This window comes from Thunnus albacares, chromosome 7 (assembly GCF_914725855.1).
Source record: "Thunnus albacares chromosome 7, fThuAlb1.1, whole genome shotgun sequence".
NCBI classification, from domain to species: Eukaryota; Metazoa; Chordata; class Actinopteri; order Scombriformes; family Scombridae; genus Thunnus; species Thunnus albacares.
Genome location: NC_058112.1, coordinates 6,945,681 through 6,971,237, shown reverse-complemented (window position 1 = coordinate 6,971,237; position 25,557 = coordinate 6,945,681). Strand labels below are relative to the sequence as shown.

At 39.2% G+C, this 25,557-nt stretch overlaps 1 long non-coding RNA gene across 3 annotated transcripts; it reads left to right on the top strand.

Annotated features, from left to right (window-relative positions):
* The first annotated feature begins 1,911 nt into the window (after positions 1–1,911).
* On the top strand, positions 1,912–21,974 carry LOC122985043. 3 transcript variants are annotated; one of them, XR_006404006.1, is made up of 5 exons: positions 1,912–1,995; positions 3,213–3,326; positions 3,730–3,799; positions 18,543–18,636; positions 21,651–21,974. It is a non-coding gene; the product is annotated as an uncharacterized LOC122985043 (long non-coding RNA). The 3 variants fall into 3 exon arrangements; XR_006404004.1 differs by having other exon boundaries at positions 3,137–3,326; XR_006404005.1 differs by lacking the exon at positions 3,730–3,799 and having other exon boundaries at positions 3,137–3,326.
* Positions 21,975–25,557: the final 3,583 nt, after the last annotated feature.

Sequence of the window (25,557 nt, the reverse complement as noted above, 5' to 3'; positions counted from 1 at the left end):
TACCGACTGAAATGCTCTAATATTCTCCCTCTATTTTACACCACAACTCACTAGTCTTACAGTAATCTAAATCAATAGTCTTAAAAATATGGAGCAATTACCGAAGACCTTGTGTCATGACGATAGCTGTCATGTCATGACAATAACTGTGTTGTAATGGCAGGAAAATATGCATTGCATGCATTTGAATCCATATAAAACTGAATTACTGAACAGCCGGCAGTGGTAATTAAGTCATCCATCTATGCTGGAATGGCACTGTGTTTCACTTCAAGGCCAAAGTTTTCCACACAAGGGCAATGCTTCTCATGAGAGCTGTTATACTTACTGTAAGTACCGCATCTGAAAAGGAACATGCTGCTTTTAACAATGCTGTTAAAAGATGTATTCCATTTAACACAATTTTTAATAATATTTTATGTTTCATGGCATTTGTGGCATTAAACCCATAGTTATAACAATTAGAATACTTAAAGCTGCTAATTAATATGGATCAAATGACTATGTTTATGTGAAAGGGGTTGCCCGGTTCCTTCAGCTCCATGCTCCAGCTCGTTTGTTTACAGGTTTTTTTTCAGCATGTTTTAGGTTGTTGTTTTGGTTTTATTGTTTTGGTTCAGTCTCACCGCTTTCATCAGCCATTCCACACACAGCAGGCAGCTGTTATCAGCAAAAAGTCATTGTAAGCTACCTGCCCAGCACAAAATAGCAGCCTTTGTTTTGCCACCTCTTCCGGACATTTGGCAGTGTGTCAAAGCATCCTGGAAGGAGCCACATGGAGACAGCCTGTCTCCATGTGGCCCTGTACTCTCAGGAAGGAAACCAGTCCCACCACTGGTTTCTTCCACTTCGTTTTCAGCGGCGCCTTCCAGGTGCCTCAAGACACTGCCTAATGTCGTGGAGAGGAGGAGAAACAAAGGCAGGTTGAGCCGAGCCTTACATGCACTTACATGCTCCACCACCATGGCCATAACCTTGGCCAAATTAAGTCAGTGGTGGATTTCCGAAGGTCAGCGATGTTGCAGACACAGAGGTTGTCATCATCGTTCATCAGAAAAGCTGCTCAGAGAGTCTCAGCCGACGCATCCAGCGGCAGCGGCGGATGAGGACCAGATGAAGCGGTGAGCTCATCTTCACCGCGGAGATCAATCTCAAGCTCCGGTTCAGTCTCATTGTAGTAGAGTGAGACGTCACAAAGCCAAACAGTGGTCCCACTGTTGTCGGTGTTGAGTTGAAGAAAGTGCTGTGTACGCAGTGCAGTGGCTGCATCATGCTGCTCTCTGCGTAGTCTCATCTGAGGCACTCGAAGCTGAAGAGATGCCCGTTGATGGCGGCAATGAGGCCAGGGCACGACGGTCAGGAAGGAGCTTGGAGTAGTGACTCCATCCACGGAGAAGTAAGATCAGTGAGCTGATTTTGCCATCGCTGAAGTAAGAAGGAAGGGAACTGCAGCGAGACTCTGCCTTTTATACTGTGTGAGATTGAATTGGTAGGAAGGGTACCACAGGATTGGTAGGCATGTCCCAATTGGCCAGCTACGTACATGCAAATTTCAGTGGGCAATTGCATGTGTGTGATTGGAGGAGAGTATTATCCATAGAGTCCAGTAGACAGCGGAGCCTGTGTGAGATAGAACTATCTTTGTTGTTTGTTGTGCTGGGGATGGCTCGAGAGGACACAATCAATTAATTTAGTTAACAGCTCGAAGAATACTTTTTACTGTGGGCTTAAAGCTTGTTTTTACTGCTAAGTTGCCAAAGTATTAGTTAATGCAAGCCAATGATTATGGACACACTACAATTCGTATAGTATTTATATGTTCTAATAGTGTTTTAAAAACTGTGATATCCTGAAATCTGGAGGTGCTCTGAAATTCCACAGCTGCCATTTTGAACATTTTAGGATAGAAAACTTTCTGGAACATTAGCAAAGACTTAACAGTTAGCTAGCAGAACCACAATGACTTCAAGCCAAGCAGGGAAAGAATAGGAAAAGGTAATGTTATCTTAAGATGCATTTACACTGAGAACAGAACACATTTTTGTCACCTCATTTACATGAATTTAAATGGCATAGAGCACTGAATGAACAGTGTTTTTATTCTCTACAGACAGCCACATAAATTAGCTAGCTAACTAGCTATCAACACACAACAACCCTGTGTGCATGTTGTTGAGGGCTGTTGCAGGTGAGACTCAAATTCCTCTCAAAACGTACAAGAACTCCAATTGTTTCTCTTATTTTCCTCCAGACGCTCTTTCAACCAACAAAATATCCTCATACATGAATGAGAAAATAGGTAGTTTGTCTGTGCCTTCCAAAATGGCTCATATGATGTGTAGCCCGCCTGGAGAGTTGACACAGGTAGACCCACATATATAAACAACACCACAAAGAAATGAAAATACATAATAGAAAAGAAAAATAGCTTTTTGTTGGTATGCTGGTACATAGCCAGTGAAATTTTAGATAGACTGCAGAGCTACCAGCAATATTACCTCCCTCTGAACACAGCATACAAAAAAAGTGCTGTTGAGGTATAATAGCAAGATGCACTCCGTTGCCAAAAGTGAGGTCAAAGTAAGATACCCAAAGGACTAAAAATTTTACATGTGTGAGATTAGTGGTGGATCAGAGCTGCAAAACCTAGCAGCAAAGCAAAGGTAGCCATGAAGGTGACTGAAGTAAGGAAATGGAAATCACATGCAAGGTTATACAAAGAGAAACTGGGGGGAGGTCAGTGGACAAATTAGCAAAAATGGAGATCTATGGAGACCCAGAAGTCATGAAAAATGTTACATTTTTTAAATCAAGTGTGCACAAGACACCAAATAACAGACCATGGACGTAATATGTGGGTCTGAGGCCACCCACTTTTCTCTCCTCAATATTGATGGCATCCTCTCTTATCTGTCAAAAGCCAAGTGTTCACAGTCTGTAATGTTAAATATTGTTTCTGGCAAGTTAAATTAGCTGTAAAATCAAGACATCTAATCACCCTCTGCACGCTGTCTGGCAGACTTTTGTGGCTTCTGAAGCCCTTCTGGGAATCTGTCTGCACCTGAGATTTATCAAAGGAAGTTGACTCAAGCGCCGGAGGGCTTACCTGACATGCACATACTGTATATAATTGCAGATGACGTGTTGATTCCAGATGATGGTTGAACAGTGAAGTAGTCAAACAGAGATGATGAGAAAAACTCTCTGAATAGATGCAGGGAATGAGCATCAAGCTGAAAGCTGACGAGTTCACGCTGTGTCGGCAGGAAGTGCCCCGCATTGGACACCTGCTGACAGCATGAGGGCTGAGAATCGACCCCAGAAAGGTAAGTGCTGTCAACAAGCTGCCAAGACCAGTGGAAGAATGCAGAGAGTTGGTTGTCAAATTTCTATGATCACTTCAAACCAGATTTGTTGACCGCAGGATACTAAGAAGGCACACACACACAAAGAATACATCTGAAACTCAAAAGAGATGAAAGAGAAAGTGTTTATTTGGCTGAAAGACAATATACCCAAACCTCTGGGATTGTAGTACTGTTGAAAAGGAACTGACACTATAATGTTACACTTCAGAAATGGGATTAGAAGCTGCTCTGGCACAAGGTTGCAAAAGTTTCATGAACAAGGCATCAACACACAAAAGTAGCAATGCCCAATTTCAACAGGAATGTTTAGCATGGAGAAGTTCTTTCAGTAGACTTATGGGAGTGATCTGTCATCATGCAGGCTATTCACTCCTCTAACCTGAGGCTGCAAGGTTGCCTTAGGCCAGTGAGAGACTGTTGCTGCTAGCAAGGTATGAATTAACACATTAAGACTGCTTTTTGTGCAAGTCTGTGGATACAAAACAACAGAAACAGACACTATGAGACACCACAGGAGACACCAAGCGGGTACAGATTTGTTTGTCCTTTAAAAATCAAGACATTCTGATAAAAGAAATTATTAGATAAAGCTCTTACCTGGGGCAAAGAATAGTGGGAAGGAGGATGAGAAGACTCCTGTCAAACATATCCTACAAAATATGTTTATATATTACTAGTGCAGTTCCCCTCAGCTCTACGGAGCATTTTTACCATCTTTTTGCTTAATATTTTGGTTTTATGGCCTGAACATTAACTGTGTGGTTCAGTCTCACAGCTCTCGTCAAACTTGTTTCCAGCTGCAGCTTTTTTCAGCAAAAAGCTCTCATAAACCCATTGTACACTAATAATATTCATAAGTATGTTTTAATTAGTGTATCATCACCTGAAAATAAGAATCGTGTTTTTGTTACCTTAGAATGAGCCCTTTATATCTACATAGGGAGCAGGCCCTTGTTTCTACAGTAGCCCACAATAGACAAACCAAACACTGGTTCTAGAGAAGGCCTTTCGAATTTTTTCGAATCCTACACACTGCACCTTTAAAACGTGATAATATATCAGATGTTGTATTTACAGCTGTTTTTTATTTCACAAGTTTCTCAGCTAGAAGCCAGAAATTAAACTGTGCCAACATGAGACTGTTCAAAATTCAAATATATTTTTGCCCAAAGACAGGATAAAATTAAACGATGATGTAAGTTCAAATGGTTGCTTTTGGGGGTAAGACTAAGAAGAACCTCCGAATAAGATTTAATTTGGAAGAGATGGCAAAGGGCACAATCAATACAGAGAGAATATAACTCAGTAGCTCAGCTAGCCCCACAGGCTCTCACAACACCTGTCATACCACCAAAAAAATCAAATCTTTGTGGGCCATTCATTGTCCACAATGAACAGATTATCTGTAACAATGGCTTTAAGTGATACATTTAACTGAGCTCTTTAAAAACTGTGGCTGGCATCAGAATTGCCATGTCAGTTTGATAGATTCTATCAGGGAGATCAGTGCCTTGAGAGTTAACTATCACAAACAAGCAGCAACCTCTGGGGATGAAATATGAAGCCAACACAGAAGTGCCAAAAACTGCAGTTCCTCGAATGGCCACTTAAGGCTGTCTCCAAAAGTGAGTCAATCCCATAGACTGTATAAAAATATGGACGTAGTCACTGATGTCACCCACTGGTTTCTGAGGAGCAGTTTCAAAGCTCAAAATGAGCTGCTCCGGCCATCACCATCTTGGCAGTGCATGACTCTGCCTAACTCCCCGCCAATCCAAAATGGGCAAAGAGGCAGGCCCGATGGCTGAAACAAGCCACCTAGCGGCTGGCGGACCTGTCACTCAAAGCAGCCATGTCCTTCATTATGCATAACTTTATGGCTTAATAAAATTTAAATGGGTGAGTTATAAAAAAATTCACCCCCCATACAGTTGTCATGAATGGGGAAATTAGCTATAAAGACCAAAACCGTTCTTTGTACCAGGCTGAAAACATGTTTATTTCTGCTGTACAGTTGATCATTTTAACATGGAGGTCTATGGGGATTGACTCGCTTTTGGAGCCAGCTTCAAGTGGCCATTCAAGGAACTGCAGTTTTTGGCACTTCCGCATTGGCTTCATTTTCCAGCCCCGGAGGTTGCAGCCTGGTCAATCCCCATAGTCTCCCGTGTTTAAATGCTGAACTTTACAGCAGAAATGAACATGTTCACAGCCTGGTACAAAAAACGGTTTTGGTCTCTATAGCTAATTTCCCCGTTGATGACAACTGTATTTATATATAACTTAATTTTTATATAACTCACCCATTTAAATTTTATAAAGCCTTAAAAGTATAAGTGGGGTGCCATCACAGGCAAGTTGCTACCACTGTGACAACCTTGGTTAGGTAACATAGGTAACTATGGCATAACCCCAGATTCACAGAGTATAGGCATAGCCGTTGGTATTTCAGTTTTTCAGTGTTTTCAGTTCATGAAAGTAAACATTTTGTTGCCTAAAAAGTCTTGTTCAGCATTTGGTTGTACTAAAAGACCCACTAAGGAGTCTGATATTCAGTTTTTCCGGAAAGTGCTTTTTGTTTTAATGGTTTTAAGCCTGTTTTTAGCTAGCAAAAATTAGCATTAGCATTAGCATTATCACAGTTAACCATAGACTTTAAATGTACCAAGCTAGCAGCTAGCGGCTAGTGTTAGGCTCAGCTCCACCGTCTCGTCCAAATATGGTCACTTCTCCAAAAATCCAAGATGATGATGGTCAAAATGCAAACTCGAGGCTTCAGAATGGGAGTACACAAACAAATGTGTGACGTCACGGTGGCTATGTCCATTATTTTTTACAGTCTATGATCACAAACTGCTGACTGATGCAGTGGTAAAAATTTGCTGTACAAAGGTTTTGACCAATTGTAGTTCACTAGTTTTCACTGGCATGTGTCTGGTGCTGGATCAGTTTAAGTTATTCTCTTGTTTATTTGTCAAAAACAATTATTTTCTACTTTTTCTACATTTTTCTGTATAGGACCCAAGTGCATAGCACAAGCGTAAGTTTGGTTGTCAACATTTTCCAATGATTTTGCAGAAGCAAAACTGGCAATTTTATGACTATAGATTGTTGAGTTGTGAGGTGGACAAAATACCAGAATCACCTTTTCATATAGCCTGCTATGCTCCACTACAACGCTACCACAACAAAGTACATTCTGAAAAATCACCATTTAACCTGAGTCAACAAACAACATACAAAGCAATATTTCAATCAGGAGAGACCCAATTGAAGGAGAGGTTTAGAGAGCAATTAAATTAAATTAATTTAACATAGTATGCACAATAGGGAATGTTAAAGAAATATGTCTTTGACGATTAGATCCCATTGTGACATCATTGTTTTCAGGGAGTGATCATGCCATTAGCTGTACAGGAATATCCCCCGCGATGGAGTCTAGACACTGGTGGTGGTGGTGAAGGCGTGAGAGCAGTGGCTGAAGATCTGGATGGATGAGATGTGGAGCAGGAGTCTGATGAGCTCAGTGGAAGGTCTGACACTGAAATGACAGCTGACAACAGCAGAGAGAGGAACAGTTTTAAAAATCTGACAGTGACGAGAGGATTGGCTCACAGAGGACGTGGCAAAATCTGTGGGAACAGAGAGAGAGAGAGAGAGAGAGAGAGTGAGAATAAATAAATGGAGTAGCATGAAGATAGTCTTCTGGGTTGAACATTCACAAAGCTTAATTTATTGCTATGCCATTTGAGTTGTATTACAATGTAGGCTACATGTATCAGAATCAGATTTAGTTATATTGTCATTGTTCAAGACATCAAAATTATAGTGCAGCTCTATAGTGCAGATAAAATGTAAGCACTTAAAACAAATCACAACAGTTAAAAAAATAAAATTTAAAATAGTTTAGAATATTAATGGCTAAAATTAAATTAAAATAAAAACAACATAATACCAGTATATTAATATATATATATTTGACTATATTAATAATAATAGTTTTTAAAAAAAATTCTATTTATTGCACTCCAGGTTAGTTAATAGTGTTATGCAAGTGCGAGGGACAATGCAGTGGGCGCTTGAATCAATTGAACAACAGTTCTGGGGAAGAAACTGTTCTTCAGTCTGCTAGACTGAGCAGCTATAATTCTGTATCTTCTGCCAGATGGCAGGAGGCTGAAGAGATGGTGACTGAGATGGTGCAAGTCTTTTTTAATGCAAAGAGTTCGTCAGAGGCACCATGAGTTATATACGCTTTTCATGGTAGGTAGCTCCGTCCCAATGATATTTTGTGCTGTGTTGATCATTGTTTGTAGAAACTTCTGAACTGCCTGTGTGCAGCTTGCATACCACACTGTGATGCAGTGAGTCAGAACAGATTCTATTGCATAGCAAGGTTTGCTCTTTTCAGTGTCCTCACATAGTACAAGCGCTGCTAGGCTTTCTCTACTATCATGGAGGTGTTGGTGGTCCAGGTCAGCTCCTCTGTAATGAGAATTTGAAGCTGGGGACTTTTTCCACTGCCTCACCATTTATGAGAAGTGGTGTGTTTATATTCTATGATGATTTCTTTGGTTTTTTTGATATTGAGTGCGAAGTTATGATTATGACACCACATATACAGTCTTTGCACCTCTTCTCTCTAGTGTGTTTCATTGTTGTGTGTGATTAATCCAATAACTGTTGTGTCATCTGGTAATTTGATGATGGAATTGAATGTATAGCATAGGGCACAGTCATGAGAGAACAGTGTAGATCCCATATTCAGGATCAGAATCAATGAGGTGTTGATGCCAAGTCTAACAGACTGGGTGCGGTTGGTCAGAAAACTTAGGATCCAGTTACAGATTTGTGCACTGAACCCCAGGTGGTATAGTTTGGTGACTAATTTATTGAGTAGGATAATATTGAAAGTGGAGCTATGGTCAATGAAGAGCAATCTGGCATGGGTATCTTTCTGTTCCATGTGCTCCAATACTGTATGCAGGGCGATGGAAATGGCATTGGCAGTAGATTGGTTTGCCTTATTGGCAAACTGGTGTCAAGGGCAGGTGGAATGTTGTTTTGATGTCTGCCATAAACAGTCCCTGATTTTTTTTTATTTTTTTGCAGTTATATGGGTGAGTGCAACTGGTCTATAGTCATTAAGGCAGGTCATTGAAGATTTTTTGGGTACGGGTATGATGGTTGATGTTTTGAGACATGCAGGGACCGCAGCAAGTGATGGAGAGAGGTTATAGATGTTAGCGCATACCTCAAACAGCTGATCAGCACATTCCCTGAGTACATGCCCAGGTACACTGTCTGGACTAACTGCTTTGTGTGGGTTGACACCTCACAGAATGTGCCACAATACATGTTGTTTTAATGTCAATGCTGTGTTCTCCTCAGATGGTAACACCTGCATCACTGGTAGGTTGTTATCTTTGTCAAATCTGGCGGTATTTAACTCCTCAGTCAGGATGATGTCACCATTTGCAGAATAGGAGTCCTTTCCCTTGTAATTGGTAATTAGTGAATTGTTTGTGTGTATATTTTACCTCCTTGATTCCTTTCCTCTGGTTTTTTCTAGCTGTGCTGTAAAAAGTTGGATCATTGGATTAATACACATACTTTTTTTAATGGTGACATTATCAATACAGTGCTTGATGTAGTCCATAAGTGTGGTAATGTATTCCTGTGTCAGTTCCCAATATATATGATTAGTTGTTTCAAAACAGTCCTGAAAGTGCACCTTTAATATGAGTATACACATGATACAGTATATTGTTTCCCCTGTTGTGAAATGGCACATTTTGAGCAAATTTAGTGAATACTGTCCTTAAGTTGATATGGTTAAAGTCCCCTGCTACAACAGCCTGCTTAAAAATTCTCTCTGCTTCAATGAGTTTCAGGAACACTGGAAGTTTATTCAGTTCAATTGCAGCTATGTCTAAAAGGTGTTTTTGTCCATTGAACTGCTGCTTTAAGTACTTTAATTAATGAGCACAGTAGAATTTTTCTTGAAACCAGAGCAGAAAACTGAGCTACATAACCTTTTCCAAACTTAACACAAATCGAGTGAATACCCAGGACAGGTCTACACTCAGCAAACCATTACTTCTACTCTAGAAAATCAGCATCATTTGTATTGACCATATTCAGAGATTATATTTCCATATCTAATATGGATTGTATTTTTTGTTTTTGCTTTTGGTGGGTTTATGAAGGGGTATGTAAATTCCTGTTGTCCTGGTTATTGTATGAAAATGGTGGACCGAGCTGGGTGTGTATTCAGAGTTAGTCGGGAAGGCCAAAATCCAAAGATCCCTGCCGCCCAGTGATAGTCACACTCGACTAAAATATCACGGCTCAGAGACACCACTCTTTCTCGCCTGAAGTGGGGATTTCTTTATTTAATCAGAAACGTGTGGCTCTGTAATAAATGACAACCTCCTAGTGAGGTTTAAGGGATTTGACGCCGAAAGCTCACCGAGGGGGACATAGCACTAAAACGAAGTGAAATGAAACGGAGTGTGGCGAGCACTCAGTGCAGCTGAGACTAAGGAGATGAAGAACGTGAGCGAGCACTCAAAAATTGAACGATTCACATCTTCCCTTCCAACTCTGAGAAGCATAAAGAAAAGGCTGATGGTGAAAAGGTGAGGCAAAAATAAACCCAAACCTGAAATCTTGGAGTCACAAAGAAGAATTTCTAAAAAAGGTTCCTCTTTTTTTAACTCTCACTTTTCTCTTTAGTGCTCTCTTCTTCCTACGCCTGAGTTTCCCCAGCACTGACAGCACCTCTCTTACTTTTTGCTCAAGTGACATCTCAGGGTAAAATGACTCCCTCCATCTCTTTCTGATTTATTTATTTATTCCCTCTCTATCTACTTGTCCTCAGCCTCACAGTTACTTTTCAATGCCTTGTTTGTCACTGTCTCTCTCCAGCCTTTCACTACTCTCTGCCTCGCACAAGTTGGAGCACAGAGAGCAAACATCTGCTGATGGTCTCATTTTGCGTGAATGGAGCCTACATGTTTGCAATCTATTTACCATTTATGAACATTTATTCTATCTTAACCTAAGCTCCCTGCTGTCCAACAAAATAGTGAAATTGCAATGTGACAGCAGCTTATTACACCTGATGCTGCGCTCTTTCATACAAAGTCAAGTCACTCAACATTCATTATAATCTATTTTCAGTAATGTGATATAATTAGGTGGAATTTGGTGACAAGCTGTGGTGGAAACCAAAAATGGGTTACAGACAGTGGAGTTGTTTTTATTTTTGTATCTTCTTGTGGGGGGCGCTGATAGGGGCTGAGTAGTAGAGCAAAGAATTCAGATTTTTTAGTTTCAAAAAAGTTCCTATTACCCCCCCAAAAAAAGGACAAAGCAAAAGTGATGAATAGGCTAATTAAGTTGAGACCTAAAGAGGTCAACAAAATACAGCAACCGAACTGAGTAACCTAATGATCTCAAGACAAAACTGACCTAACTAATCCTCTTCTCCTTGTTTGAATGGTGAATTGCAGATTGTATGGTGTTACAGAGTCCATATTGTTATCATGCTGTGTTCATGTCATATGGGATTCATAAGAAAGATTCCCATCTTTCCCATTACCATCAGAAATTGTGAAGATTGTTTTAAGGTCCAAGTGTTTAATCTCTTTACGTTCCAGTTTGTTCTTTCATTTGCATATTGAGACAAACTAAACTAAATGAACTACAAATGAACACTAGATCAACAGTTTGCCTTAAACTCAAATTAAGTATGCAAAACATAAACAAGATCATTTTAAATTAAACCTAGAAATATTAACCACAAAATACACAACCCCCCTCCAAAGATAATTCAGGTCTATCACAGAAAACATTTTCTGATGTCTGATAAATCAAACTTTTACCGCCCTGCTATTGCCTCTGATAAGTCATACATTCATTCATTTTCTCACTACACTGCATTAAGCTTTGGTTAAACAACCTGCATTCCTGCAAATTGTTGGTTTTCTTGGAGGTGTCATAGAGAGCAGGCACAAAAAGATCACTTCCCCAAACACTGATGGGGATGCTTATGTTAAACAAAAGCATCACCACAGCATCAACACTCAGATGGTTATGGCTGTAAACAAGATAATGGCCTTTGGTGTTATGGGCAAATGGCCTGGATCTTCATACAAGTTGAGGGTCCTTACTCTTAATCTGCCTCCTAACTCTGCCAACCTACAAATCCTGACTATCATTTATAGTGAAGTGTTGGAAATCAATTAAAGAGGAAAGAGGAACGCTAAATTGGGTAGAAGAGATTCTTCCAGCTGATGAAGTTGTGAGACAAAGAGATAGCGTACATTAAAAGGTAACTTCAGTCCAATCCTCCTCATCTACGACAATACGAAAATATACGGAGGGTTGATCTAACAGACTTCTCTATTCAGTTTGCCAATCACACCCCTGAGTGTGAGAAACAGCAGTCTTATCAACACTCTGTCCACAGACATTAGCGTTTGATAAAGAGACTGAACCAAAAGATAATCCTGCTCAATATTATAACTGTAGACATTAATTTTATTATTGTTTTCTGTCAACAGTGTACGTGTAGGCTGCTATCTGCATTACTGGGGTGCACAAATGTCGATGTAGAGTGACACATCATTCAATAATGAGGTCCCTCACTACTTCTAAACAGATTGGGTCTTAATCAGTATTAAAAAAGTCTTAAAGGTGCATTAATTAAAATTTTAGAAATGTACTAATGATCAAATAAATATCTGATATGAGGTGGTATCACTGAGCAGTATTATCACTCTCAACCATACTGTGCTGCCTGCAGCCTTTCTGTTGTTATTCTGGCCCTGAGTGCCCTGCGATGTCAAAGTACGGTCCATAACTCGCTGTCTTCCAGCTCCTCTCTGACCCCTAGAAGGGATCCAGAGGCTGGAAGGATCCTCACTGGCCTTGCTCAACTCTCTGTCGCTCTGAAAATAAACACAACACAGACTCTTCATCTGTTCTACATATTTCTACAAATAGTATATTTACCTCGTTTTTACATTTACCTCGCTAAATTAGTCAGCTGTCCTTCTGTCCTTAGTCCTGAAATGTTTGAGAAATACGGGTCCAGATTTTTTAGTGCAGGCTGCCCCGGGCTGGCTGGGAGGTTGTGCTGCTTTGAAATGATGTGCTTTACCTTTGTGAATAAAACATTATTACCACAGCATAAGAAGTTCTGTTCTTTTCTGCCCAAACCCCCCACCACCATCATTATCTATAATAATTATAAAAGGATTGTTATAGAGCCAGTGCTTTGCAAAGAAAGCCTTATTCACACATGAGGTAGATTCAAGCTGCTGACTTTCCAGCTGACTAAACAGTTCATTGTTGAATATTTAACTGCAAGGTTCTCATACAAATAAACACACACACATACACAAGCATCAGCCAACATCCAATTCAAAGATCATGAATATGTAGAGCTTTGTAATTGCAGCGCTCACAAAATGCCAAAAATGAAGCAAATGCACCTTATGAGCGATCCCCTGGGAGCAGATTATATGATCTGAGGGAATAGGATTTGTTTACACTCATAAACACACTTTGGAGGGAACTTTGGTGCCAAACTTTTCATGATTCAAACCAAATGTCATATAGTGTAAGAAAAAAGGAAGCACTTATAGTATTTATAAATGTTCATCTGCCTCCACCGCAGTTAAAAAAAGAAACGGTGTGTTTCAACCTGAGGTGAAAATATTTGCCTTTGCCATCATTGTTACCATGGTTACAGCTGCTAGTAATGACCTGTCAGGTTGAATTTACACAACGCAGTTAAGTAGAAGGAAGGTATATGAGTTTGCCTGGATGTAATTGCGCTCTTAACATTTAGAGAGCAAAAAAAAAAAAAACATCTGGCATAAGTGGATGTAGTTAGAGAAGGCAGTGGACTGCACATCACAATGAATTGTTTGGAAATCCCTCTGTACTGATGGAGAGCAGATGCAGGACACAGCAATAGCTTCTGAACACTGTGTGACCCAGTTACGAGTTTGCCGTATCAAGCTTGAAAGGAAGAGATCAGGCAGGTGTATCTAGACACAGGTTTGTTATTTTAACATTCAAAAGAATCAGAAAAATAACTGAGAAGCAATTACAAATATCTTGATGGCAGTGTTGCTTTCACTGTTGTACTTCATTTCTTCATCTTTGACACGGCTTGGAATACATTTTGGATAACTTTTTTCATTGAATAAAAGCATGTTTCATGATGAAGATTATATCTAGAAGTTGTTTGTAAGTGCCATCTGATCTCTGAATACAATCCCATTGTGCTCTGTTGACTTTCTACATAGATATGGACCTGTTTGTGTAAATCAAGGTTAATCTAAGATGTGATACGTTTCTGATCTTCTTCTATCTTTTGGGTAATATAATAATCATATTTATCTATGAACAACATGAACATGGAACATGCATATCCACTAGGAGTATATTTTAGAAACCCAAACTGTGATTATCACCATCATTGTCTTTGTGTGACTATGAAACATCCCTGTAGAAGCAGCATACAGGCTTCAAGTAAGTCAACTTGACATAATGCGTTTACAAGAATAAGTTTCCTCCAGTGTCTTCTCTATTCAACATAAAAAGTTTTCAAAATTACACATATTTAGATGCATAGATGAAACTCCTTGAATAATAGTAATAAATGACAAAGCTACTTAGAGTTGGTTAAGTTCATGTAGTTCAAAGTTTTTATTTTACTTTTTAAAACATTTACTAAATAATGATATCACATGTGCAAATTAGCATGTGATGACATCTGGTGACATCTTCTTCTAGCAGGCTGTAAATATTTTCCATTAGAAATAGCTGGCAATGCTGACAATTCTCATATTTGTGGATTAAGTGTGGCTAGACCCTAGAGACACTTACACTGCGTTTCAATAGTGGTTTAACTATAGTGGTTTAATAGTGGTCTGACCTCGGCACTTGTCCTCGAGGGAATCCCCGCCGCCATCATAAGTGTCGTTCCATTTGTCTGAAAAACTGAAGTGAACTTAGTGAGATCGACCCTCGGAGGGCTGAGGGAGGGAGTCAAAAATGATGGTCACTCCAGAGGTGTATATCACCCACAATGCATTGCAGTTATGCATTTGGAGTTAAAAAAATATATCCATGGTTAGGTGGCAGTAATGTACATAAAACTCTGGTTGCTTACCACCAAAGAAGGAGAAAATGAATAAATTGAGCAAGGTAAGTTTTTCAATTAATACTTATTGCAATGCCAACAAGTCGTCAGAGCAAACACAAACATATTACATATATTCATCTCATTTGTCATAAAGTAAAACTTTTATAGTTCAATGTTGCCTATTTATCTCACGCACAAACTTTACATTTGCATCGATTTATTTGCTATGCCTGTGTTGATGTTGTACGACTTAATGAAACATTTTAATAGCTATGATTGTTTTCATATTGTTATAGTGTTTGAAGAGGAGACAGAGCTCCTTGTAAACTTGAGAAGTAGCAATGAGACTCTTTTTACGGGGAAGCGCAATGCTTCCGAATGGCCTGGGAGTGAGTTTTCATTTATATCACTGTATTGCATCTTATGAATGGATTTCAAGATGATTCCAAAGACATGTCTTGATTGTTATGCTGTTAATTTTATCTGTAATATACAACATATTGTAATGTACAATTGGTAGACATGACTTGAATTGTCCTACCATGCAAACAGGAAAATTGCACAGATGATGGGACTGCAGGGGAGGCTGACAAGGGAACAGGCAGCCAAGAAATGGGAGAATCTTAAAAAGGTCATTGGCATAAATTTGGTAACAGTAAGCTACAGTACTGACAAAACAAATGTATTCATATTATAAAAAGGAAAAGAAAAAGATTAGAAAATGTTTGTGTTACTGCTGTGGTTTACCATCTACAACACCTGACCCCCCCCCTCCTGCAGGAGCAGGGACCGATCAGGGAGAGACAACAGCAGACAGCTGGCAGTGGTTCTCCCTGATGCATGAGGCAATTGGGTCACGGCCATCGATTAGTCCTCCAGTCCTGATTGCCTCATGCACAGGGCAAGCTCAGCCATCACCCAGCACAGCCACTTGTCTGCCAGATCCCCCTGAAATCTCTTGTGAGGAATCCCATCTCCTCCACCACCACCACAAGACACTTCATCCCTGCATCCTCAATTGGAAAGGTGTGAGCAGCAAAGGCTGCATTCTACAGAAAAGATGCCCAGTCCACCAACAAAGTTAAGTCGTAGAGATCCTTTGGTGGGAGCAATATTACAAGGAGGAGAGAAAGGTGCCTGGAAGCACAAACTGATAAATATTTTTGTTGTAGCTGCTGACTCTCTGGTAGTCTCTGGTAGAGATATATTTTTGTAAGTTATTATTTATCATACTTATGACTGGTTAGTTTCAGTGAATTTAAATAGAATTGCAAAGACTGTTTTCATTTAAACATAAATTTCATGTGTTTTGTTTTGGGGTTTTTTTCCCAAAAAACTGTTTTTGAGAAAATAAATACACCTTCAGTTTGGCAAAAGAAACAAATGTTTGAACAACATATTTGTGTGACATGACATATATTGTTACATATTACCAAGGGCTGAGGAGAAGTTAACAAGGGGAAATGAAACAACTACTGAAATGCAGCTTCAGCTTAGCATAAAAACAAGCAAAAGGGATAAGCTAGCTTGGCTCTGTCCAAAGTTGAGAAATAAACCTACCAACATATCTAATGGTCACTAAATAACATGTTATATCAAATTTGTTTAACAGGCCGTACACAAAGAGAAATGTAGAAATGACAAGCTGTGGTTATAAATAAATGGTTGTAATCAGACAAGTAATCTGGTTTAGTAGTAGTAGTAGTTAATTGTAACCTTTCTTTCTCCTTAAATTATTACCATGAGAACTTTATAAAACAGTCACATGAACGTCTTACTACAAACTTCTCTGTGATGATGAAGTTGTCTTGTTCTTGTTGTCATGTAGCACTTTCAGTTAAAGGTATCCCGTCCTTGTAGTTCTCAGTCTCAGCTTCGGGTTGTCACAGTATCAGTGAGGAAATTGCCTTGCTCTACAACAGTTTTAGTAGCAGTAATTACGGCTGCAGTCCACAGCAACCTTGTTTTTCAAATGAATTAGCTCCTTTCAGGTAAATTGGGTTGTCAAAGTTGATGTGAAGCAGGAAAATAGAGAACAGCATGAGCAAACATGGTAGAAGAAGAGAGACAAAGCCCCCAGAATGCCATAGGTGCATGGTTTTGCCACTGAGCCCCTGAGACCTGTACCTGTTTTTAAGAGCAAGCACACAAAAGGTAATTAATAGACAAAGGGTGGTCTGGGGAAGTCAGTTCAGTCTTGAATATATTTTTTACAAATGTATATTTTTTTGTATCCCACCCTTGTTGTTGTGTTCTGACACCATGTTTGCACTGGGACATCTTCATGTGCTTAAGCATAGTGATGATGATGAAAAGTTGAATACTTGCTTTTTATACCTTTCTGACATGACACGATTAGCAAATTCTTAGAATTCAAAATTGTGATCTGTCTGTTTAGTCCTGGTTGATGTGGGGACACCCATACAGCACACATTCCTTGAGCAGCTACTTTGTACAACAGAAGCATGACTTGTGTATCTGTTTACAGCCCAACCAAATGAACTCATGCTGTGCAGTCTGTCGCCTGCGACTCTTCATCTAACAGCTCTGTTTGCTGTTCCTTCTTGTTTGTTCTTGTATAATCCAAAGTTTGTAATGCAGGCTCCCTGTTGGCAAACATTCCAAAATTGACCATTGTCTAGTTTATAGATGCATTTTTGATGAATCATAGGTTACAAATACATTACATTCCCCATGACAGCTTCACAATAAAAGCCACCCTGTATCTCACCACTTGACATTTTTAATGTGAGGCAGTGGCAGTAGAAATTGTTGGGTTTGCATTAGCAGTAACTGATACAGCTGTAGGACAGTACACAGTGAGACTGATATAAGTAAGATAAATTAAAAACAGCAACACTGAATTACATGCTGCATCGTTTCTTGTGAATCCCTCGTGCATATGAGGGCAATTTGAATCCAGTGTGGAAATGGTGGGTCCTGCCACTAACTGTGGAAACTACTATATAGAGAGAGGTAATTACAGAATATAAATAAGCTGAATAGCTATTACTGAAATAATGCAAACAAAAATGGGGTTCTATTTCATGAAAACCTCAATTCTGTAATGCATTTTGTGCATTCAAAACATGTCATTTCTCATTTGGGATAACACATTTCATTTTGCCTGACCAGTACATTATAACATGCTGATTTCAAGGTTTTGTACAATGCCAATATATAGATGAAAGGGGTATAAGGTACAGAAGCAGATGGATAATAAACAAAATAGAACTATATTTTTTGAGATAACATATAGTTTTGTGATGTTCAAATTTAAATGCTGCACTACACTATAAAATAATTGGTAGCTATTTTTAGCCACACTAGTAGCGAGGCTCTAGGGATAGGCATGACAGGCAGTCGGTTGGTCCACCATTTTGGTCTAGAGTGTAATGTCTGTGGATGGATTTCCATGAAATGTAGATAATCATGCTCCCCACAGGATCACCATCAGGTTGGCATTTGTTTGTTGCAAATGTTAGCCTGCTAGCATGCTAAACCAAGATAATGACCATGGTAAACATAATACCTACTAAACATCAGCTCACATTGTCAGTGTGAGCATGTAAGCATGGTGATATTAGCATGTAGCTCAAAGCACTGCTGTACAACCTCACTGAGCTGCGAGTGTAGCTATAGACTTTTGTTCTTTTCTTACATTTGTATGTGTTTTCAAATGTATTCTACCTTTTTGGCAAAATTGCCAACAAAAGCTGTTTTATCAACAACAAAAAGTCACTCTGGGATGTGAATATACAGCACATTAAGAGTTCAAAATCTGTGTATGTTAGAGATGCTATCTTGAACCCTGTTGCCCTGTACCAGGTAATCCTCTCTATGCTTCAGAGAAATCTGAGGACCATCTCTGTTAAGCTCTCCGCTGCTGTTTGGCTGTGTGTACCCAAGGCTTTTCTTAAGCTTCCCACTGCAGATAAGTCCAGAGAGAACTTGGTGAAACGAAAATCTTGCCTGATCTATTATCATATTTTTATCACATCCTCCAGGTTTAAATCCCAGCACTGCTCAAGTTTTTGCTCACAGGGAACTTCACAGCAACAGCTGGTAACAGGGAGAACAGGAGCTGAACTGGCTGGTGAGGTATGCCTCTGACAAGGGGGAGTTAGTGCAGAGAGAGACTAAAAGCTACTCAGCTTGTGTATAGCCCTGTCAAGGCTGCAATATCCACTGAATTTATTTCAATACATAGAAAATGGCCATTGAAATTAATCTCTTAATACTATACTGTATAGCAACTGTGCACACATTTTGCAGGATTGTTCCAACTAGACATGTGCCTGTGTTGTGCAAAAATGAATTTTGCAACTTATTAAAGAAAAAATGATTTTAATGATTTTTAGGAGGACTGGTGAGAAAAACAATCCTGTCTTCTAAAAATTACATTTATATAGTACTAATTGGCAACAGCAAATGCAGCATGTTTTGAAAGAAATTTAATCCTGATAATTTATTTGTTTTGTTTTCTTACAGATTCTGCTCATGGCAACTTAAGCATGATACCTATTTTTATAGCGAAAGATAGATTAAAAATTTTAATAGTAAACAATGACACGAGACAGGATTAAAATCAAAATCTTTCCCTAACATTACCCCAAGTGTTTTAGTAGCCTAAACCTAACCACACACAGGACATGCAAATCCTGATATCCAGTGTCAAAGACTGTGGTCAAATAGTCTTTTTTGCTTAGGAAGTTTCCTCACTGAGTGAAATGACCAAGAAGCATCTGAGTGGCAGCCATGATAAGATCTTGTCGAATTCTCTAAATGCTAAGGAAAGGTGCCACAATGCTTCCTTTCTAATCTCCTTCAGCATAGGGTACACTTGACCATCCTTTATGAAAGGAAAGGAGATAATTCCGTCCCAAAGTTCTTTGCGGCAGCAATATTTAAAGCGACCAAGCGATGCACCATTCACAAACTCAAATGCTTAAACCCACATTACACATCCACAATAGTTCGTGTACCCTCCGTCCAAAGCTGAGTTCAACTTGTTTGATAACAAGATAAACATATATACAATGCATTATTTTGTTTTTCCATTTTTTGTGTGAATTAAAAAAAAACAAAAAAAAACAGAAATTCACATGCTTTTCCTGTTTTCATCTTCAAATCGGCAATTGGAAACGAAATTATACCAGAACCAGAAACAACTTGTTTTTCGCTTTTATTGTTATATCTATATTATCTGCTACTACTGCATCTCAAAACATTGTCACTGGCTATGCTCATAGCCTAGACAGACAGACAGACAGATAGATAGCGTCTCTCTTAATGGGGAAACGCACTTCAAACAAGTTGAACCCAGCTTTGGACGGAGGGTACACAGACCCACAGCCTCTTTCAACCATAACAACTTCAAAGCACAATCAAGTCAACATTTCAAGGTGTTTACTGAGTTGTGTGATGGTTCTTAAGCTATGATATGCCCAGGCTCATGACAGATCATAATCGGCATATTAAACATGACACAGAAGAACACAGTCTTTCAAGAAAAAGTGATATGACTTTTTTAGTCAGATGATGTTTTTAATTTATCATGTTTGAAATTTAAGAATGATCATATGTACAGTAGTAACATGTTCTGTCTACCTTACATACATTTAACATTTATTTTCCTACAATAATTGGGATTCAGGAGGGTGAGCGTGAGCAAGCATTCTCAATGTGACAATTTCATTTCAGTTTAGTGACTGGTAGCCTATATTCCTTTTTTACACTTCAATTCCGACCTTGGTAATGAAGTAATATATTTCACCGTGTTGTCCATGTTTATATAACCTGCATGAAACAACAGAGTAAGAACGCACGCAGCGAAGTATCTAAGATACGCTTTTTGTAGTCCATCTTCAGAACATTTTAGTTTCACCACGGCAGACCCACATCAATAACACCTGCCGTCACATAATTACATAGCCCAGTGTAAGTGCAGTCGGATTCTCTTAGCACCGCAGTTGCCTTTTCTTTATGAATTCTCCTTCACATCTTCATCAAAAGTGGTTAGGAAAAGACTTTTTGACCACAGCCAAAGTCCTGGGTTTGTACAGCCATTATCTATCCCAACCAGACCCTATGACTTCAGTGTGTTATAAGAACATAGTACCTCATGCACTGTAACAAATGTTGCCACTAAACACAACCCATGCAGCAATGACATTTCATCAAAATCGAATAAGGCAAAAACAATTAAGTAGTATATTAAAGTAGACAAGGCTGCAAATAACCCCCACTGAAGAGGTGTACTTTTTTTTAACCACAATCACAAGCAAATCTATAATCTATATAAATAATCAAAAGCAAGCCATATTAAAACAATATTTTTGATTTTCACATTGAATTAAATTAATCTTGGTAATGTTACAATGCAACAATTTGAAACCAGATATAAGAACCATGATATAAGCTAACATGAGTTAGGTACTGTAGCCAGAAACATTCTCATGTTGCTCTCTGTATGCTGGATGTGCACACACAGTGCCGAACACAACAATATGTCAAGGCTGTGTTTGTTTTCAGTATTTCAACATCTTCTTAATTAGTTGCAAAGCTATACTATACTGTTGTTACCAGGGAACTAGTTATATGTTTCTGTGTTCATTATAAAAAATCAGAATGTACACATAGATTATGTTTATTGATTAATTGGTGATAAAGATAGCGTGAGCTTGATAATCTGATACAAACCCTCAGCAGATCAGAATCTTTCCTCAGGAAGAAAATTCAGATTCAGTGTTATGACAGACATAATTTCCATGGATCAAACAGGCTTTATCAGGGGTTGTTATTCTTTTACCAATATACACAGACTTTGCATGTGTTAAAATTAACATACTACTCAGATTTTTATATCTATTTCAGATTGTCAAAGTTTCTCTTTTGAAATATTTTTTCAGATCTGTTGATAAGTTGATATCTGTCACAGTGGCTGCCATGACACATATTTTTGTGTCTCTTTTCTCTTTTTCTTCCCTGCCGCTCTCCCCCTCCCCTCCCTGCTTTGTCACTTGACGTGGGCGTTTCACTCCTCCCGGCTGACTGGCTCCACACTTGTTCCTCATTGCAACCTGGCCTTCACCTGGGCTCAATCACCTCATCAGCACTCAGTATAGAGACTCTGGTTTTCCATCTACTCCTCGCCAGATTGTCTGCTCACCATGCGTGGTAGTATCTTGGCTGCTGTTGCCTTAGTGTTTGCTTCTGAGTTGTTTGCCTTTGTGCTAACCAATTTCTATGTGGATCCAGGATCACTCATGCATGCTACTTCCTTGTGTCACTCCTTTGGAAAGGATTTCACTCTGCTGACCTGCCTCCCCTGTTCAAGTTCACTTCATCAGCAATTCATGGACAAGGACTTTTCCCCGCACTGCCAGCCAGCCCCAACCTCCCTACTCCCAGTCCTCAATAAATCCTTTGAACTTTTAGCCTGTCTCAAGTGTCTGCTTTTGGGTCCAGCTAACACAAACCGTTACAATATCCACATTTTTATGGGGTAACAAGCACCCTAGGATTCGTAAGGTGCTTCAGAGGCATAGGGCAGATTGGGGATTGGCCCTACCCAATCTGATGTGCTATAACTGGGCGGCAAACCTACAAAAAGTAGTTTATTGGATTCAAGTCATAAACACTGACTGGTGCCAATCAGAAGCGGATACCTGCATACGGTGGTATCATCACTCCCTGCAATGGTTTAGTGCCAAGCTACCCTTGTATCCTAAACAATGCTCCTCATGCCCTATTGTAAAACACTCTTTGGATTAGTCTCAATGTAGACAAAATTTCAATCTGACAGATTTTTCTATTTATGGTCCCATATGTAGTAACCACATCTTCCTCCCAGCCAAATTACATCCTGTCTTTGTCCACTGGCAAAGAGCAGGGCTCAATGAATTCAGTGATGTCTATATAGACGGCACTTTTACCTCTTTCAATGCCCTCTCCACCAAATTTAAATTACAACACCTTTTTTGCTATTTCCAGGTTTGTCACTTTGTTCGATCCATCAGCCCATCTTTTCCTAGTCTACCGCCGAGAAAAGGATTAGATGTTATTTTGTGAATTCCTGTACACTTTAAGAGTCTTATCTCAAATATTTATATTACTATCATGTCACTCAATAATGTAACACTGGATAAGATCTGAGCAGACTGGGTGGAGGAGCTTGGAATGGATATATCTGATGAAATATGGGTTAGTGCATTGAATAGGGTAAATGGATCAACCTCATGTGCTTGCCTTGGCTTAATTCAGTTTAAAGTCCTTCATCAGACTCATTATAATAAGGCCAGATTGTCTCAGGTCTAACCTAATTTAAATGAAATATGTGATCGTTGTCACACAGAAAAGGCAGAACTGACTCAGATGTTCTGGTCTTGCAATAAGCTGAATAACTTCTGGGCTTCTGTATTTCAGATTTTATCTAAAACATTTGACAAAGATATTCAACCCAGTGCTGAAATGGCAATTTTTGGAGTTCCAGTGGAGGGCATATTAATGACAAATAAAATAAAGGATGTGTTTGCCTTTGCAACTCTTCTTAAGTTAGAAAAGATAAAATACTCCATTAGAGGGTCAACCCAAAAATTTCATACATGAGACCCTTCTGCAGTCTATTTCGAAAGGCTGAAGACCCTTCCCCAAAATTAAACAGGAACTGTAATTTTATCCCTTTATATCTCAAAGTTTATACATATATATGTGTGTGTGTGTGTGTGTGTGTGTGTGTGTAAAAAAAATGTTTTCAATGTTTGTGCTATTTTCCTCAAATAAAATATAAGGAAAAAAGGAAGAAAATTCATGACACAATCATCACTTATTATTTAGCATTTCAGCTACTGAATCCAGCGTTATATTAAGCTTGGTGATGCTTGCTTCCAATCTAAGCTCAGCCAGTGACATTTTGTCACTCCATTAATGAGGCAATGTGGAAACTGACAGCAGAACTGTCAGTGGTAACTGAACTCTGATAATGATGAGTGTAAAACCCACCAGTGTGTTAATAGGAGACCATATGAGCTAGCACTTGTTTATCAGACCAAGAGCCACATCAGCTCCGAGTTGTAAAACAACTTTCCAATCAACACTTGTAAACTCTTAATAATTATTTCTGAATATCACCATGCATCAACACTGCAGTATTTGCTATGCATAACTTCCAAGTATATTCAAAATCTAATTCGAAGTGTAATGTGTTCAACTGTTTGCCCTCGTTTACCCCCCCAGTGATTACAGTTTTTGGTCATTTAATTAATTGTAACTTTAGGAATAAAGTTACAAGCACAATGAATGACACAAAAACACAAAACCAGTGCAATTCACAAGCAAGAGGGGTTAATAGGGGACAAGCAGAGCATCTTACAGAGGGGCCACTTTGGAGGTTTGTCTAGCAATGCTTACATGTGCATATTTCTAAATGCAGGATGTCGTGATTAATCAAATTATCACAAACTAATCGAAACATCTTTCTGACTTGTCTGACCCTGAGTCAGATCCAAGTTTGTGCAGGAAAAAGCAATGCTACACTTTTTGATTGCTGCCGCTACCAGTGTTTGAGCCTGTTTATGTTGATGGATTTTGTATCAGGTCTGTTCAGGTATAATTGGACCTTCCTTGTTTTGTTTTTGGTTTTTTTTCGTTTGGTTTTTTTTAGATCAGGTTTCTTTATGCATGTTGGTTTGTGGGAGTTTTTCCACAAGTCAGTTTCATATTGGGTCCAATATTTTGGACCTCCACACAAAAATAATTTGATGAGAAAGTAAAAGCACCATTTTCCAAAAGGACAAGACTGCAGCACCGTGTACTACTGGAGCCAGTAATAGCAAAGCTTTGAAAATGATCAATACAATTTCAAAACGAATTTGTCAGCTAACAGGTCACCAGGGTGAAGATGATGATGTGTTCTCTGCTTTTAACATCACTTAAAATCCCACATTAGCAGCTGAATTTAGAAAAGCTGGAGGTGTTAGAAGCACTTTTGACTAAGGCAGAACTAGAAAGCAGTGAGGAGATCAAATCCAGATGACCTTCTCCAGATCAGCAGAGGGTAGAGACGCCTTAATGTTGAAGATGTGTCTCAGTTAAAGGGAGGATGAAGAAGACAGCTCAACCCTCTTGACCCGTCTGTTGAAAAAAAAAAAAAACTTTTGTCACTCTCAAAACTCCTGACATCCTGTGCAGTTCAGCAGATGAAGTGAATGACACAAAAAAATAAAAAAAAGTTGTGAAGCTTTTTGAGAAACACATTTTTTCCACTTGAATGCTATAGAGAGTGACATGCCATACCCATCTCCCTTTTCTCCCAATGGGTCCCTGTCACAATGCAGTAATTGCAGCATCAGTCCTGCAATAGTATCTAAAAATGAGGATATCCTGTTCAGTGCGTGTGTGTGACTATGTACATACACCCCTGTGTGACTGAGAGGCCATTTATTAATTACAAAGCGGCCTGGAATAGGAACTCCTGCCAAGTTCAAGATCCACAGGAGCAAATTATCAGCTTTGACAGCTACACAGTCAATTCCTGACCTAACAAAGGCATCTTTTACTCTTCCTGTTGTTATGTCAGTGTCCCGTGGCTTTTATTTCCCCCTCCATAAATTGCTAGTGCCACAGGAAGCATTGGATGAGCCTCCATGCCTTCCTCTAAAACCTTGAACAGATTGTCAGCAATCAAGACTTTTCCTGTTTTGCAGCTCAGTCAGCTGCAGTGTGTTCCGAGATGCTTTATCCTCCGTCTGTTCAAAGATTATATTTTTTGAGTTATCGTTTAGAATGAGGCTTCATGATGGGAGGCCGTGTATTAGATTTACTGAACTCTGGCCCATCTACACTTGTCATTTTGAATCCACATGCAATTTAATTCACTTCTGTTTATGCCTGGCCATAAATATGTTCATTTTGGCACGAAATTGTGTTTGAAATAAAATCCTGCTCAGACCATCTCTTATCGCAGATGCAGGGCGATTTTCATGGTTTCAATTGGCAGAGACGCACTCACACAGACGTCTC